The sequence below is a fragment of the Metopolophium dirhodum genome, chromosome 5 (assembly GCF_019925205.1).
Source record: "Metopolophium dirhodum isolate CAU chromosome 5, ASM1992520v1, whole genome shotgun sequence".
In the NCBI taxonomy this organism is placed as follows: Eukaryota; Metazoa; Arthropoda; class Insecta; order Hemiptera; family Aphididae; genus Metopolophium; species Metopolophium dirhodum.
The window spans coordinates 27,281,491-27,300,905 of NC_083564.1; the positions used below are offsets into that span (position 1 = coordinate 27,281,491).

The window sequence follows — 19,415 nt, forward strand, 5'->3', positions numbered from 1 at the left end:
CCATTATAATATATTAAAATAAACAGTTTCCCGTTAATTAATGCCTGTCAATTTATCTCATCCTAATCTCCATTAAAGATTTTTAATACAGTCATTTTGATGGTGTTGACAAAATAAAGGAAAATAATACAGGTCTAAAATTGTATTCAATCATAATAATAACTATTATATTTTTGTAGCCAATAACAACTCTATAAAAAACAAAAATATATTATAATAATTTGTCCATGTTCTAAAAAAAATGCTTAAATTTGCAATAAAAATAATTAAGAACTGCTTATCGAGATAAAAATGGATAGCCTTTAGATCCTTGGGATAGTGTAGCTTTCTTATGGCAAAAAATTGTTAAAATCAGTTTATTAGTTCCGTAGCTTACCCCGAACAAACAAACAAACAATTTTTTCTTCTTTATAATATCGGTATAATAGGTAATTAAATTAATTAGTTTTAATATACGTTATTGTTAAACGTGAAACCCATCGTATAAGCGGATTTACGCTGAATGTCGACAGCTGTGCTACGAAGGGCCAAAGTTCGTAAATAACACCAATACATGTTTAAAACAGGGCTTGCATTTGAAAAAAAATTCTGTTTTATGTTATTTACAATTAAAACGTTATCCAAGTTTTGCGTTTATCGTTATATAGAATTAAAACGTTATCCAATTTTTGTGTTAATCGTTATTTACAACTAAAACGTTATAGAAGTTTTGCGTTTATCGTTATTCAAAATAGAGTTAATACATATTAAATTTAAAAATAATGACTAATGCGGGTAGGTAATGACCCGGCAACGGAATATAATATAACCAATTCTTAGATTTATTGCGTGAAATAAATATTTCTACGAAACCAATAGACCTTTTAAATAAATAGATTTTAAAATATTTCGTTTTGCGTTATTTTTTATTCATGATATTCTATAAATTACGTTTTGCGTTTTGTTTTGTTTTGCGGTATTTTATTTTTTGTGATTATCGCTTCCCGTTATAGCACTAAGTCTTACGTTTACAAATTTCAATCGTTTTTTGTCAAATATAACGTTATTATAACGTTTGCAAGCCCTGGTTTAAAACCAAAGTGAAGAGTCGTCATTTAACGTATACTCAATGAAAGGTTAGATATGATATTATTATTATTATTATTATAGTGTGCCTAGTGGTAACGAGTTATAATGGTCGTAAGCTATAACTTACGTTATTCGCCGAAAAACGGTATACATACACTTAACTCTGCGGAAACTTTGGCGTAGGGTCTCTGAGCGGGCGGCAGCGCCACTGACGGGTGGCCAGATACAAAGCGCGTGTGATATTACGCGATGTAGTCTCCGAGCAGTCGTTATAGAACCGTCGTCACTGCCGTATCGTTTGGTATATACCGTGTTACCGGTCGCGGTGAGTGTAGTTTTGAATCATCGCACAATACACAAAAATAATAATAACCATTGTCGCCATCATCATCCTCGTTCGGGTAAGTGATCGCTATTTATACAGTACTGTTATTATTTTTGTCGACGAAATACGTAAACATCAGCGATAATATTATTATATTATGACGTAGTATAAACAACAGGGTGTTTCTGTATACACACTTTGAAGTTTGATATTTCAATATTCGTTGATTGGAATCGAAAACTTATTTTGCGGTTGCTGAATGCAGGATTTTTAAGGGTACTTATATCATGGTAGTTTTAATTATTTTATTGGTAAACACTTCAATTTTAATTTCAACAAAAAATGAATTCCTCCTAATCAACTTGTTGATCCCTATTTATACCCTAAAGTGTTGATGTCACACGATTTAGGTTAGGCCTGAAAATCTCATAAATCTTGTGTCATGTAAAAACAGAGGTAATGAAGGATGGACATTCTCTTGGTACCTTTATTATTGGAATATATTTAAGATTAAATAAGATAACCTTCACTAAGTGAAAACTATTTCGTAAATTCAGTAATTCGAAAAACGAAAAATACGTTTTAGATTTTGCTTACTAACATGATTCTCAAATCATTTACGGAAAACTCGGAAATCCGGAAACATATGCACATTTACAATTTTATTATTATTTTTGCAAAAAAATAATGTAATTATACGTCTACCAGACTCATATTTGTGTTTATTAATTAATTATAAACTTAATGTTAGGTTTATTTATTCACAAAAATTAAATACTAAATATATCGTCCATTTAAATTTCACCAAGTTAAATAATATTAACTAATTAGATACGATCATAAAGTTATATATAGGAACATTTCATAAGATATTGTTAACTGATAAGAATTGTTCAAATTCAAACTTTTCACAAAATTAAAAGTTTTTTTTAACCGAGTATTTAACAACAATATAACAATTTTCAAAATAATATGTTAAATTTTAATAAACTGTTAATCATTGGCTCCTCAATTATAGGTTTAAGAATAATAAATTCAAGTATGGTATTTATATTATACAGACCCTCAGTTATACCACCCTTGCCCAACATATTTTTGATAAAAATCTTCCGAGAATATATTTGTTTTTTGGTAATCGACTGCATGTCAGTACAAAACTGGGCCATACAAATTTAACCGCAGTCATAATATTGATATTGTATAATAAATTTGAAATATAACTAAAAAGTTGTCAGAATAAAAATTATCTTCTACGAGTACGATAATGGTTCGGTTTATAAATGTTATACATTTTAAGAAATTACTGAGATTGACTTTGAAATAATCTTCGATCGATCATATTCGATAGACAACTATTCATTGAAATATATGTGTCGGATTTGAATTCAATGATAAGTTATTGCATACGAAAAACGGTTCTGAGCAAAAGTGCAACCTCCATGCTTTTTTCAAGAATACATAAATTATATTATTTTATGTTTAGTACTATTTATACATTTTATATTATTAGTATGTTAATCTTATTTTTACCAAAAACCACACATCAATTATATTATTAATTATTGTTATTAACTTAAAAGTAAATTCTTCGGATGTACCATAGTAGAACGATGTGAATAAGATGTCCTGTTATAAAATGAATTATCTTAAAATTAGTCTAAATATTTTAAAAAATGTACTGTATATAGAATATGATAATTTAAGAAAAATTTAAATGTTTCAACTTTCAACGATCAATATATTTTATTGCAAATTACCAGCAAAATACAAACATTTTTTGAGGAGACATCATTACAATATGTTTGAATATCATTGGGTAAATAACATCGTCAAACATTTTTTTGTTTCACCGATTATTTTGGTCCTATGTACATAAAGAGCACATAATGTTGTAAACTCAAAAACTTTTTTGTGGTGATTTGTACTACTCTTCAGATGCGAAAAAAAACACACACATGGGACGATACACATATAATTGTGTCACCTGACACGATATACATATTATAATTGTAAAACCAATTCAATCATCACTACGCTTGGAATCTAAAAAATAATTTATTATACAAAGGACAGTTGATGTAACTAATTTACTAACATTTAAGTTAATTATAAAATCGGCTGACTAGTTAGACTTGAAAAAAACTTTTTTACTGGTATATGCTCACCTTTGGCATAATATTTTATATTAATTTTAATACTCATTTTGAAATTAAATGATTTTTAAACTAAAAAAAACTATGAGGTTGATAAAAAAAGAATGTATATATATATTTATATTTTTAAATGTTGTTTTTATTAGTACAATTTCGTATAACTTAAGATTTAATTTCAGGAAATAGCTTTAAACTTATTATATCCTTTTCCTGTTTCCTTTTTCCGTGTTTATCTGTTGAAATTTTAATGAATTATTAAAATAATATTAAATTACTGAGGGTTTGAAAATAAATTGTATCTCAGTAGTTATTAGATAAAACTGATGTAAAAAGGCGGCATAGTAGAATCTATGGAAAAATTCTTAGTATAATTTAAAATGTTCACGGTAGGTCACCATATGTCTTAATTCTTAACCCTAATTTATATAAATATATTAATTATTATTTGTGTTTAAACATTTACGTAACATTTAGATTCTCTTTATAGCCTAAAATAATCTAAACTTTTAGGTTTCTTAGTTTTCTATTCATGTGGGCCTCCATTGTTATATTCAATTCAATGAGTGATACAGCCACGTACTTCAATATTGTATACAATAATAATATGATATAAATTATATAATACAAATTAATCGTTATTTTACATATTTTTTTAATTTTCTAGTAAATAAAAGCTTTTAAAATGTGCACACTATTTACACTAAATTATGTAACAGTTAAATGTACAAATCTGTTGAAGAGTTTATTTTTATAAAAACTATACTATAATTTAAATTTCCTCAAAATTGTTATGTAAACGAATTTAGTATTGCATTATTCAAGCCAACAAATATGTATCTACTGTACAATATCAATTATATTATATTTTTAGTACAATAAAAGCATTAATATAATACATTTTTCAATGCCTTATATATTTTTTAATTCTAATTGAATATATAAATTTAATAACGATAAATATCTATTATCTCAATAGAGTAGCTCAATAGCACATTTTTATCATAATGATTGTATAGTTATGTACAGTTGTCAGTTCATACATTTATTATATTATGATGTCATTACATTAAAAACAAAAATTAGTTTGAGTGGATGTCGATTAAAACAACACTAGGTATGAAATATCTTAAACATTTCTCGCCTGGAGTTGTTTAAAGTTTTTTCTAAGACCACAGATACTATTAAGAAAGTCAAAAATTGACCTCTTCAAACACCAATCCATTCTCGATTACTGATCTTAAAAGGTGCAACATGAAACTTATTCACCTTTTCGGATTGTTCACTGAGAACAATTATAAAAAAAAAAGGTGGGCAAGTGGATGTCGCTCTGCTGTACTGTAGGTTACAAGTGGGTCACTGTATAATGTATGGTATTAAATTTGAATTCAATGATATATCATTGTATAAGAAAAACGATTCTGAGTGGAGACGATATGTCAGTCTAGGTATAAGACATATTATACACTTATCTATGGTATTAAAAAAAAAATTGACCTATAATAAATTCCAAATTAATCATATCACAATATCCATTAGGTACATATAACGCGTTATACATCAACAACAAACCGTGATACTATCATCATAATATATCGATGAAAATATTACAAATTAGAAGTTTCAAGTGCCCACGAATAATATTATACAATCACAACAAAATAACTAAAATAGTTATTCTAGGTTTTTATGTAATTTCGTCCAAATTTGAACTTAAAATGACTATACAAATAAACTGTGCTTGTGTATTTTTTAGATTTTTTGGTAACCGAATTATCTATTTACATGGAATCTTGTTTTAAATTTTCAATCCTTAGCTATAAAAACTGAACATTTTATAATTTATTAATTACAATGGTTGATAATTTTCGAGATTTTGATAAATTCTGTCCAAATTTGATCTTTAAATGCTTATAAAAAAAAACTGTGCCTATGTATTTTCAATATTTTTCAACTGCTATTGTAAAAATATATCAGGAGTCTTGTATTAAATTTTTACACTTTTTGGCCCAACAGATAAAACTTTATTGATATTTATAGAAAAAAAAACTAAAAAAATTGAAAACTGAAAATGCCCGTAAACAGCTCAAAAAGTGTCAAAATATTTTCAAAATTGTATGGTGTATAGGAAATGCTAATATAAACATTCAGTGAAATTTTCATGTATCAACAGTTATTCGTTTTTGAATTACAAGAAAATAAGGAAATCGGTACATGAGAAATCGAGTGAATATCTAATGTTGTAAAAATATGAATTTAAAACGCTCATAAAAATTTAATTTGACTTTCTTGTAGAAATTTTTTTTTTGATAAAGTTAGACAAACTTATAAGGAATCTTGTATTAGATTTTAAAATCTTAGATTTAAAAAGAAAATTTTTTATGAATTTCTAACTCAAAATAATTTGCAAATTTTCGTGATTTTTCCGTATTTTTTCAAGATTTGAACTTTAAACGTGTATAAAAAAAAACTGTGACTAAGGATTTTTAATTTTTTTCATCTGCCTTTGAAACAATAACCTAGGAGCCTTCTATTAAATTTTCAAGCTTTTTTACCCAACAAATAAAATTTTATTGATATTTATAGAAAAAAAATTTAAAAAAACTGAAAACTGACAATGTCCGTAAACAGTTCAAAAAAAGTCAAATTATTTTCAAAATTGTATTGTGTATAGAAAATGCAAATATAAACAACCAGTGAAAATTTCATGCATCTACGGTCATTTGTTTTAGAGTTACACCAATAACCAAAATCGATTTTGTTAAAAATCGATTTTGCGTAAAAATTCCCGTTTTTCCTTAATTTTTCTTTTGTTTTTCACATCGCTTTTGAAAACTACTGGGAAATTAAAATTTTGACCTCCCCAATGCACCAACGATATTCACTTTCCCATCGAACAAGATACTGAAGTCGAAAATCGAAGCATTATTTCGACTACTTATCGTGTACACAGACACAAAAATAAAAAAATAAAAAAAAAAAAAAATAAAAAAAAAAACACACATCATTGTAAAATCAATACATTCATCGTTTCACTCAGAATCTAAAAAAAATTGACTCAGAATCTAAATTATGGTACCAATAATTGTATTAATAGAAATGTCAAATGTTTAAACGTAACTAACAATACGCCAAAATAAAACAACCATTTTCTCATCAAGTCCGTAATCGATTTTACTGTTATGATCCGAAGGATTGATAATTTTTTTTAATAACAACTTACTTAGTACCTAAGTATTATTAAGTATTATCAATTGCACGTTATTAAACTTTTACAATACAAATTTTGTTTTGAATTTTGACAAACAGTGTACTAATTAGCAAGATAATTAAAATATTAATTGCGAGCAGATATCATGAATTTAAAATAATGTACTAAAGCCTAGTCATTTTGTAATATTTTTTAACACAATATGAAAACATTTGAAAAAACTCAGTTTAGAATCATGTTTTAAATATGTTAATACCTAAGACTAAAATTATGTAATGCGTTAAATAATAAAAATACGTCTTTATGGATCAATATCAAATAAAGCGTATAATATGTGATAGGTAGGACTCCTAGTTTCTTATTTTGTCGGAAATACGCGTAAATTCATGTACTGAAAAATACCTAATTTGTTCGTTTTTGAGTTTTACTAAAAGGTTTTCGGACGACACGAAGATCGATACGAATCACTAGTCGCCAAACCCAAAGGATACTAGGAATATTGTATTATTTTCGAGTTTTGGCGGTCTAAAATCCAATTCTAGCTTCTACTATATAGAGACTTTTTTTAACATACACACTTTCCTATTGTCTAATAAATGCATTTTTTTAAATCCCTTTGCAACTCTGGTATTTACTGATTTCGTATTTGGTAAAAGCTTAAAGTTGATTAAATGCAGTATAACAAATTATCATAAATTAATAATTAATAAATATAGCTAGGTACTCACCTATACACTTGGTAAGTACTACTAAGTAGAAACTAGTAAGTGATTTAAACAAATTATAATATTTTCATATTCTAATATTTTGCTAACAATAATAATAATATGCATTTGTCTGGCTTGCAAAATAATTATACAAATGTTTAAAAATAGTAATTTAAAAATTGATTAGTACTGAATATTGGTAATAAATAGAAGTATAGTATAAATAATATTTTGTTATTTTGTATCGAACAGTTAACATTTTTAATTAAATAAAATAAAGTTTCTTAATAAGTATTCTAGTAAAATATATATATTTGAGTAAAAGTAGTTGTGTTTGTGTTTACTGCATGGCATTATATATCATATATTATATATACTTTTTTAAACTTATATTACTTATTTAAATACACCTATACATATATTATTGCAAATACTGTTCAGTCATTGGATAATTATATAGTACCTATACACAGTTTATACACTGAACAACTTAAACGTTCACGGCAAATAATGGTTAGACATTATAATATTATGATACTTATACGCAGGCCATACGACATTTTCACTAGTCTCGTTGCACAAAGTTATGTGTTGTGATACAATATTTGAAAACGCTCGAAAATATTTAAATGATCAATTGTAAGGAGGGCTTGGTTGAAATTGGGCACGCTGACATTTCTTCTAAATTTTTGGAAGGGTTCTCTTAACGGTTAAAGAAACTGTTTTTAAAACATTTTCAAAGTACCATATATTGTATATAATAGACTATTTTTCAATTTATAAAGGTACTACGACATAAAACTTTTTGAGTAGGTAGGTACTTCGTTCACCCAAAAAAAATGTTCACAGAAAATATAATGAATAAAAGAAAATCTTCACTGTAAAGTCAATACTTTTTTTTAGCTTTTCTCACAATATAAAACAAATCATTTTGGATATTAATTATACGGTTCTGAGTATTGGCATAATATTTTATTTATAGTTTAAATAAAACATTCATTTGGGTAAATATGATTAGCTATAATATATTGTATTGTTATATAAAAATATATTTCAGTAGAAAGCGTTACCGATATTTCATGTTATTTAATATTATTTTTTGATATCGTTATTAAAATGTATTTAAAATGTCTATATAAATAAATGTATATCATATAACATAAATATTAAATTTAACATGTATAACCATACGTGGTATGAAATATAAACCATAGGACAATACTTGTTCTTTGTCCTGAATCATATTAAAAACCTTGTATGTATATACAATATAAATAAATATAATAAAAGATATACGATATACCTACATCGAAATATACTTATTTTTTGCCGTTCTTATAGTTGTGGTTTTTTTTAGGAATGGAGTTTCTAATGATGAATATAAAATATATAACGCTATTTATTATTTAACTGCAGAAAAATAATATATAATATAATATATATTATGTATTCAACGTTGATATTTCCATGGGTAGTATATACTATCATGTATTTAGAGTACATTTTTATTTTTAAGGGCTTATTTTTGATTTTGAAATACCATACCTATCTGATGGTTTATGTAATTGTATTGAAATTTAAATAAAACGTAATATGTATATTTATTGAAATAAATAGGGCCACTTTGTGAAGGTTGATATTACAACAATTATCTATCTTATTTCTTAAGTTTTAAGATTATTTAAATCATAATATTATCAATATCATTCTCAATGATTATAATTTATAATTTTATATTTCAAGGAGATGTTAAATCTATTATATCGGTACCAATATTATATCGTTTTACCATGTTTGTTTTCATCCCCGATGGCCTGTTAACTACTTATATTTAATACTCGCATATCACTATGACTTAACTTGAAACTCATGCATAATAATTATTTGACACGGTCACATATTTCGCATAAACCATAAAAGGCGAACGTCAACCCAAATATATAGGAATGCATCGAGGTTAAATTGACGATACTGCGGTGGTCTAGTGTTTGGGACTCAGTTTAAAATTTCACAACGTGCAGGGTTATGGTCGTTGTGAGTTCGAGTTTTATACGATGGTTTTAATTTTTATTTCTAGACGCATTTTCTAAACCGTCATATCAAAGTCTGTACGCTCTGATCAAGGGACAACTTACTGGTGGCAAGGCGGGTCATATTTTAATATACTTGGTGGAAACTAAATAATTTAACTTGTAAAATATTTACATAGCTATTTATATACATAAGCTATCTTATAAATAATTAAGTGTTACAAAAACAAACATTTTAATATTATTTTATTCCAGGTAAACTAATTTATAGATATCGTCATAATATTGTGGCTTACTAGTAATAATTTTCCGAAGTCACATACCATTAATGTTGTATAATAATTATGAAAAAACGTTATCGACCGTGATCAGTGACGTATAAAGGGGGGAGGCTCCCTAGGCCAGAGCCCATAGTGAAATTGCAGGTTCAATTGAAGTATTTCATGTATATCTACACTGTTTACAATTTTTCACCGTGATTAATTTAGCTGGTTGATTAAAATCGTTTTTAAGGAATCAACCAGGAAATGTTAGATTTTCAGGACTTGCTTTGATGACTTTTATGTTAAATTCATAGTAAGATAACATTGATATATATATATAAAATTGTCAATATTTTTTAAAAAATAATTAAAAAATAAATTTTACATAATAATTATAAAATTAAATTGTGCAATTTTTATTTGTATTGTATATGTCATAATTATACCTAGATCCCTAATTTTGATAAGTTATGGCTATATTAGTCGTACTATGCTTGACTAGTGATAAATTGGCCCATAGTGAAAATAATTTGTATGTACGCCACTGACCGTGACTAATACTAAAGTGAAACAGAAACAGTATACCTACACTATACATACTATACTATACAAATATATTAAAAACCTACTAATTTATTTCAAAGTTCATGGTTTCCGTAGGTAATATGACAATAATTTGTATTTTATTATAATGTATTGTCATCACTTCATATCATAAATTATTTAGGATTTTTCACAACGTACATTATTTAGTATGACCAGAAAAGCATCAAATCGATATCTGGGTTGAATAAAACGCCGCTATCCCTTAATTTATATTTAGTACGTACTTAAATAATAATAATAATAATAATAATATGACAGTATAAATGATATCATTTTCCCCTATTTTAAGAGTTGATTCGGTGAACCGTAGAATAGACATAATGTCGAGATTTCATACTGTATAAGTTGTAAAATATTTATGTCTTCTGAGCCCGGCAGATTCTGCTAGGTTTCACATTGAACCAAATCATTTATAGTCTAGATGACCTGGTGATATAATATAGACATATACCTACCGTAGGCAACATAGCATTGTATATTGGTAACAAAATTTAATTAAAGTAATTCATAAACGCAATAACATCGATGAATATTATGTTAATTTCCATTATATGGCTGCCTTGCTGATAAATGACCCGCTAAGATTCATCTAATGCACAATATGCATAATACACCATTTAAATATACATAATAATATGCGATAATATGCCCGACATAATATATGAAGTGTGCAATGTTGATGTAATTCATTACGATGGAACTATTTAAACATTAATTGTAAACAAATAAAACATAAAATGACAAGGTTTAGGTAAAATTTTGTAAATCATTTTTTTTTTTTTTATTTGATTTAATCAGCTTTTGTATTTAGTAATATCAAAAGAATTGAGAGATGGCGCTGATCTGCAAGTTGATGGATATGTATTTCAGCAAATAAAAGACTTCAGGTCCTATATGATATAATAAAACATTCAAAACAATATATTATGCACAATGACCTAATTGAGAATTTCATAAGGAAACAAAGGATATTATACGCTGGAAAAAATGTTTAATTTGAAACTTCTATCTAAATGATCAAAAGAATGCCTATATTCCAGCATTCAACGCCCGATATTGACCTATTTGTGAAACCTGGTCGTTAGGAGTCTATTAGGAAAAACGTGAACATCTGAGAAAGAATAGTAGGTATATATTGACCTATAATTGAGTAGGTATAGAAAATATATAAAACGAATAAATCAAGACATTTACCAAACTTTTATTTCAAAAACTGATTATCAACGCGTATTTAAAAAATAAAAGATAAGAATTGGCTGGTCATAATATATGGAGGTCTGAAGGTATACCGATTAACATTTTTATTGGGAAACTGAATGGACAAACATGACGAGGCAGAGACGAGGGAGACAGGGTGGAGTCTTATAAGAAACAAGAGTAGAAACGGTCCTTTATGAACTATACAAATTGGAAGAAGAAGAAGATTTGTTTTACATTATGTATGATGTGTATCACAGCGTTTTTTATAGGTACAATATATATTATGCATTAAAGAACAACTTTCGTATCCTGTTCATAATTTTTTTTTTAAATAGGAAAATGGATTTTAAATTAATTTTATACACAAAACAGAAGACTTGACTGCAAACTGTCTGTTACTGTGGACCTAAGTATAATATATAGGTAGTATATACCATTGTGTTCGAAAATTAAAGTTTAGTACAATGTTATGAAGATGATTGATCATAATATTATTACAAAATATCTGTCACCTACCTATATAAATTTAAATAAAATATTTTTAATACATTTTACATAGGTATTATAAATTAAACCAAACCTACAGACATTTTCAAATAATGATTAATATTTAATGATTTATGGAGTTCATCATTTTTAATACTGAACAATATTTGCAATATTTTGTTACACATTATAATTGTCCCTTTTTTATTGCATTATTACTGCGCTATTATATTAACGCTTACATCAATATAATCGTGGTAATTATTTTGAAATAAGCAAAGCTATTTCATCGTTGTTGTAATCATTCACATGTGTTTAAATTAATAATAATTTGTTGATAAAATTATGACTATGGAATGTACTGATTTGGTCCATACAATTATCAAAATATTAAATATAAATGAGTCTATTTTTCCCTTGAAGATGACCACGACGGCATTTGTCACTTGTTGTTTAGTTGAGTTTACCCTTTTATTAATCTCGACTTGAACATATTTAGTTTGTTTAAACTAAAGGGTATTAAAACTTATGAGTTATTGCTTTTATTCTACTTTTGATTCATAAAAAAAAATTAAAATGTTGGTAGCTCGTCTATAATCTGCATTCAGCATTGCATACATTTAACTAAATTAAATTGTTTGTGTAACAAATATTTACAAACAATTTATTTAAACAATTAATAAATAATAATATTATAATATTTATATATTACTGATTTATTTAAAAAAAATGTATTTTAACGCATTTTATTGATACCGATGCATGGTGTATTCAATTGAGTGTAAAAATCTTCTATAGAAAAGCCGTAGTATTATACCATATTTTACAATGTGTCCAGTGGCATATATAGTGGGGAGGGGTTTAGAGGTTCAACCCCTCCCCCAGATATTTATTGCTGGTTCGTCATTATAATACGGCGATTAATTTATAATAATAATATTATTAACAATATTAATTAAATATATTTTACCTCCCCCCTCCCTGAAATTATTATATAAATTCCTATATACACCACCAAATGTGTCAGAATACCTATATGAAATAGTTTGTTTAATATTATTAATTAAGCCACATGAAATCCATCTAATCTATATCCAATATCTTTATTCACATCACGTGCGACAAGGCACGTTTTAACCTGACGAATGTTAACACGATTGATATAGATCCTACGGTTATTCCTCCATAATCTATCTTGCTTAATAGTAATTACAGATGTGTAGGGTGTACATTAGTTACAAACATGAATTAATAATAAACAATCAAAGAAAAATCAAACATATAGAATTAAATAGCTAAACTAACTTTATATAAACTTTGGATTAATAAATGAACACACTGTTATTTTAATATAAATTAATAAAATATCAAAATAAAAATGTGTTAATTAATCCAAAGTTTATATGAAGTTAGTTTAGTTATTAAATTCTATATGTTTTCTTTGATTGTTTATTATTTCATGTTTGTATTATAAATTATAATAAATTTAATTTACAGTAAATATAACAGCATATTGTTATGAAATATTCATATTTTAGATTCTGAGCGAAGCGATGAATGTATTGATTTTACAATGATGTGTGTTTTTTTTTTATTTTTAATTGTGTCTGTCATCGCCTTTTAGCCAGTTTTAGAACAGTAAAAGTGCTGGAATTTTCTTCAACAGTAACTTTTCTGATAGGAAAGTGAATCTAGTTGGTACTTTAGGGGGTCAAAAGTAAGAATTTCTCAGTAGTTTTCAAACGCGACGTGAAAAACAAAAGAAAAATTAAGGGAAAACGAGAATTTTTACGCAAAATCTGTTTTCGAGAAAATCAATTTTGGTTTTTGGTGCAACTCTAAAACAAATGACCGTAGATACATGAAATTTAGACTGAATGTTTATATTAGCATTTTCTATACACCGTAACATTTTCCAAATATTTGACTTATTTTGAGCTGTTTACGTACATTTTTAGTTTCCATTTTTTTTAGTTTTTTTTTTCTATAAATATCAATAAAATTTTATCTGTTGAGTAAAAAATCTTGAAAATTTAATAGAAGGCTCCTAAGTTATTTTTTCAAAGGCAGATGAAAAAAATTAAAAATCCTTAGTCACAGTTTTTATTTATAAGCATTTAAAGTTCAAAAATCACGAAAATTAGCAAATTATTTTGAATTGAGAATTCATAAAAATTTTTCTTTTTAAATCTAAGATTTGAAAATGTAATACAAGATTATTCGTAAGTTTGTCTACCTTTATAAAAAAAAAAATGTCTACAAGAAAGTAAAATTAAATTTTTATGAGCGTTTGAAATTCATATTTTTACAACATTCGATATTCACTCGTTATCTCATGTAACGATTTTCTTATTTTGTTGTAATTAAAAAACGTATGACTGTAGATACTTGAAAATTTCACTGAATGTTTGTATTAACATTTTCTATATACGATAAAAGTATCCTGATATATTGTTACAATAGAAGTTGAAAAATATTGAAAATACATAGGCACAATTTTTTTTTATAAGCATTTAAAGTTCAAATTTTGACAAAATGTATCAAATTTAAAATGTAATTAAGTAAATATATAAATTACTATATTCACAATAAAATCAAATATACTTAGTAATATCATAGGCTGTCAGACCGTTTTCGCTCATAATCGTTTTTCTTATACAATGATATTATATCATTGAATTCAAATTTAACACCATCCATTATACAGTGACCCACTTGTAACCTACTGTACAGCAGAGCGACATCCATTTACCCACTTTTTTTATATTGGTTTATGGCAGTCTCCGTAAGCTTGTAGCAATATAGAATAACTTAATAGTATGTTATCGAAAATGTCGATAGTTATTAGTAAATACTACCTACTTAATAAGTTACTTAATTGTCTACTTATAAATTATAATAAATAAAAGCTCTTTAATAAATTAAATTAACTTACTGTACAGCAGAGCGACATCCACTTACCCACCTTTTTTCATATTGGTTAAGAGCTATACACAACATGATATTTATATTAGTGATAAACGATAAGTAATAATCATTATAATATAAAATGTAATATATACAGTTGTTCCTGAAAATTATTTTAATACATTATAAAGTAGTAGGTAATTAATTTTATTGTTTTATATTTATAACTGTAAATTGACCAAAAATATTTTGCATTGTTTGAAATAAATAGATTAAAATGTAAACAATTAATGTAGACAATTGTCAGTAAAGATGTAATTCATTTACAGTTTTGGAAATAAATCTGTAGTAATTAGGTACATTTTTTGTAAAGTAAAACGATAATAATTTAAATATAAATAGCTTTTATTGTGTATTTTTATTTTGTACGTTTTTATTATAGTAAGAAAGATTTTTCGACAAATATAAACAGTCATATTCAATAGTTTAACATTGTTTGTATTTTATTTAAAAGTATATTATACAAAATTCTCTTTAGTAGAGTTTTATTATCTCAGTGATGTGGAATTTTTAAAATGTTAGAATAACCGTATAATATTATCTCGTTGAATATATTATGTAATACTCTTAGCAGCACAACCGCAACAACAGACACATGAAAAATATCCAAAAAATGTGTTGTTTCCTTTTTGGACATTCTAGGATAAGTAACTTAAACTTAAATTGAATTGTTTTAATAATTAAATAATATTTGATATTATATTTTTTTTATTTATATATATTTTATTTATAAAGATAGGTTATTTTCACTCAAATTTACTCATATATACATTACTTTATTTAATAGAATAAGTGTCGGTATAAAGGTATAATTATTTATCTTATGATTGAGTCATTTTAAACATTAGATTCATCAGGATGAGCTATGCTTAATTTTAAATAATTTTAAAATATATCGATTTATCACTGAATTAATACTTATAAAGTTATAACTATATTCACCACTAACCTATATTTAAATAAGCAAAATTATACAATAGTATCAACAAAGTACTCAATCCAGTACACAATCTATGTATCATGTTTGGATTTTTTTATTTACATTTTATTTCAAATTATAGATATAAAACATTAATTTAAAATAAATAAGAATGAGTAGGTATATTAATATTTAATATATTTAATAATATTATATTATAGTAATTTAATTCAATGACAATTATTTAATGTTGAGTGAATTTAATTACATTATGAATGGTTAAATAATTATAAACCGTGCTAAAAATCTTACATTATACTAAATACAGTACAATAAAATTCAAATGGTCATTTTAAAATAATTTGTTCAGTAAAAGTTAATACTAATAAGAATGACATCGATTTTCAAAAAACATAAACTTAAAAATATAATATTTAAATTATTTTTAAAACAAAATAATATATAGGTGCATAAATTGTGTTATAACCCGTTGAATTTTCAATTTCAATGTTGATACCTACGATAGATACAAAATAATTTACGATGTTGTCATACAAGTTTTTTAAAGGAATAGTATTGATAGATTTATTACATTTTGATGTTTGGAGGTATGTATAAACTATGAAAGTGAAAAGATTTGTGTCTGGCACTAAAAAAAATAAAAATATATCATTATGATTAAAAGCACATTTATATAAAAATGCCAAGTTTTATTTATTTTACTATCAGGGAATATAAAAAAGTAGAACCTAACATATTATCATTTATTTAGATAGCTAATTTTTATAAATTGAAAATTCACGAAAAAAAAATTTAAACATATTCATATTCTTAAATATTATTTTATGACAATATCTATTAATTGCTTACGATGCAGTATCAAGTATTCTCTACGGTTTGAATGATCAGTGACATTTATTCACATAATTTATATTTTTTGTTATTAATTTGTTACTGAATTATGCATTGTTGGATAGTATTTTTATCAACAGTAAATGAGATGCAATTAATTTGATTAATTTATAATTGGAAACGGGATATAGATAACAAAAATGCCCATCTATATGAGCAGTACATTTTTATAAGTTTTTTGTAAACACATTTTGCACTACTTTTTACATTACTAAACAAATTCATTATAATAATACACCACCAACGAGCTGTAAGATAAACAGGACATGTTTGGGAAAACCCTGCAAGGCGTGTCGTAACTCGTATGGCATGATGTAAAGACAATGTGGGTACATTATTTTTTTTATTTTTATTAGCTTCCAGTAACAATATACTATTGTAGCTCAACAATTTAGGGAACAACTTAAGAAATAAATATACACAGCAATATTAATTAATAAATATTATGAATTACATTATGAATATGAAAAGTGAACGAAGTAGTTAAGAAAGTGATAAAATATTGATTAAAAGCAAGTATGGGTCAGAGACCCTATTAAAATATACAAATAACCGATAACATAATTAGTTATGTATATTAATTTATTTGGACTATACCTGATAAGATTTATAGTGAGGAATAAATAGAATAGAAAAGAAAAATGTTAGATAGTATTTTTGGCGATGAGTGTATTTAAAACAGAGGAAAGAAGTATGATGAGTGGGCTGATGAAAGCATTTAGATTAGAGATGGATTTGGAAAAAACTCTAGAGATATTTTCTGTGGAAGTGTTTTGGTTTTTAGTAGCTTCCACCCTCCACATGCGTTTCGGACTCAGATTGAGTATGGTGGTCAGTAACCTTGGCAGGCGGAACCTTTGGAGAGGTTTTATTGAAATTTTTTTCTGAATGTCGGGCATCCTCTGAAATTGGCTGTGTGGTCCATTGAGCAAAGAGCGCATTTAGCAGGACTAGTACGGTCTTTGGTGCACTCGTAAGTATAGTGATTTAACGTGGGTACATTACTGCTTCAAATAACATTGTTTTTAAATAGTATATAAACCATAATAACTGTTAGACTTGTCTGTGCCTAGATTCTAGAGAGAGTTTTGTAAACTACCGTTTTCAATTGAACGTACCAGAAAATCCAGTGTTGTCAAATTGTGCAGGCCCTCTTACTGTAAGTCCGTCACGCCAGCTAATCTGATTGCTCAGAAATTCATGACGTATCAGCTGTAATCCCGTCGCATATAATATGTGAACACCAACGCACAATCTCGTAAGGGATAAGTTATTTTCTCCCTAGGCGTATATTATGTCCGTGATCAGATAATAATACGACACTGACCGCTCTACTGAGATGTGTAGCGAATCGTCTGCACGCTCATTAAATTAAATAACATTACATTAAATGTTTCACATAATATCCTGTTCGTGTTTTTATTTAAAATTATATTTTTGAAAAATAAATGTAATTGATATATTGTTTTGTACAGATCAATATTTAGGAGTGGTTTTGGTTGGGAAAAAGTGCTCTGCAGTGTTGCGCTCGTCTGGTAGTGAAAAATGTTTCCATAAAACGGCCAAATTTGTAAATACATATTATTTAGTATTTCGTTTTAAACATTATGTACCTATGCGTTGCTTTGTATCCACAGGTAATATCTTAGCTTATTCAAAGATTATACAATATCCAAGATTAGTAAGTTTATTTCTTAGATTTGTAATAATATAATACGTTAATATTAAAATATAAAGGTACCTATTATTATTATTAAGGTAAGTAACATCGCCTACCAGTTCACTGTCAATTTCGAATAAAATAAGCTCGAAAAGGCTTAAATCCAATTAATATTTTTTATAATAATTAAATTATCATTCAACCCCGGAGCGTGCTTGAACTCCCGTAAGTAAATAACCGATGACGGATGCCGAGACATTGTTTTATTCGAGAAAAAATAAATGTATTATTATAAAATACAATTATGAATATAAAATGCATTATTATAATCCACCGATATTATGGCGATAACAAAAACAGTTAACTTGTAATTTATTGTTTCAACAAACAAAAAAAATATTATTATTTATATTTTTCAATCCTGACTTCTGGTTATTGCTTTATACACTATTTAAAACTTTTTAAGTTCAATCAAGGCTCTTTGAACTACAATTGATATTTATTATTACAGTATTACATTATTAAAAATGTAATTCATTCATCAATATGCAATCTAGATAATCTATTGAAAACAACAGTCAGCAGTTAGTCTACAGCCTATCATGTTTAGCGTCTCCATAAGCTCAATATAATATGTATTTAGTAAACATTGTATTTGCGTGTTATTTAAAATTCTGTAATTAATTGAAAAGTTGGCAATATTTAAAAATGTCCTCACCAATCTATAAAAAAAGGATTATTTTTCACTCAGATGTGACAAATTTAACCACAAATAGCAATGTAGCATCTAAAACGGATCACTAATTACTGAACTAATTTAATTATCAAAACATTGTATAACCACTAAATGTACAACAGAATTGTTTAAAAACAGCAATTTATTTGTTTCCCCCAGTGCCCAATTTTTCAAA

The 19,415-nt window shown here is 26.2% G+C and overlaps 1 protein-coding gene across 2 annotated transcripts in view; it reads left to right on the top strand.

The window, feature by feature from the left end:
* Nucleotides 1–1,342: 1,342 nt before the first annotated feature.
* LOC132945454 (G-protein coupled receptor dmsr-1-like) overlaps nt 1,343–19,415 on the top strand; it is a 119,515-nt gene continuing 101,442 nt past the window's right edge. The window contains exon 1 of one of the 2 annotated variants that reach the window (XM_061015200.1): nt 1,343–1,469. The gene's annotated coding sequence lies outside the window, so the exon portion shown is untranslated. The remainder of the gene's footprint in view (nt 1,470–19,415) is intronic. The other variant, XM_061015201.1, reaches the window with a different exon arrangement.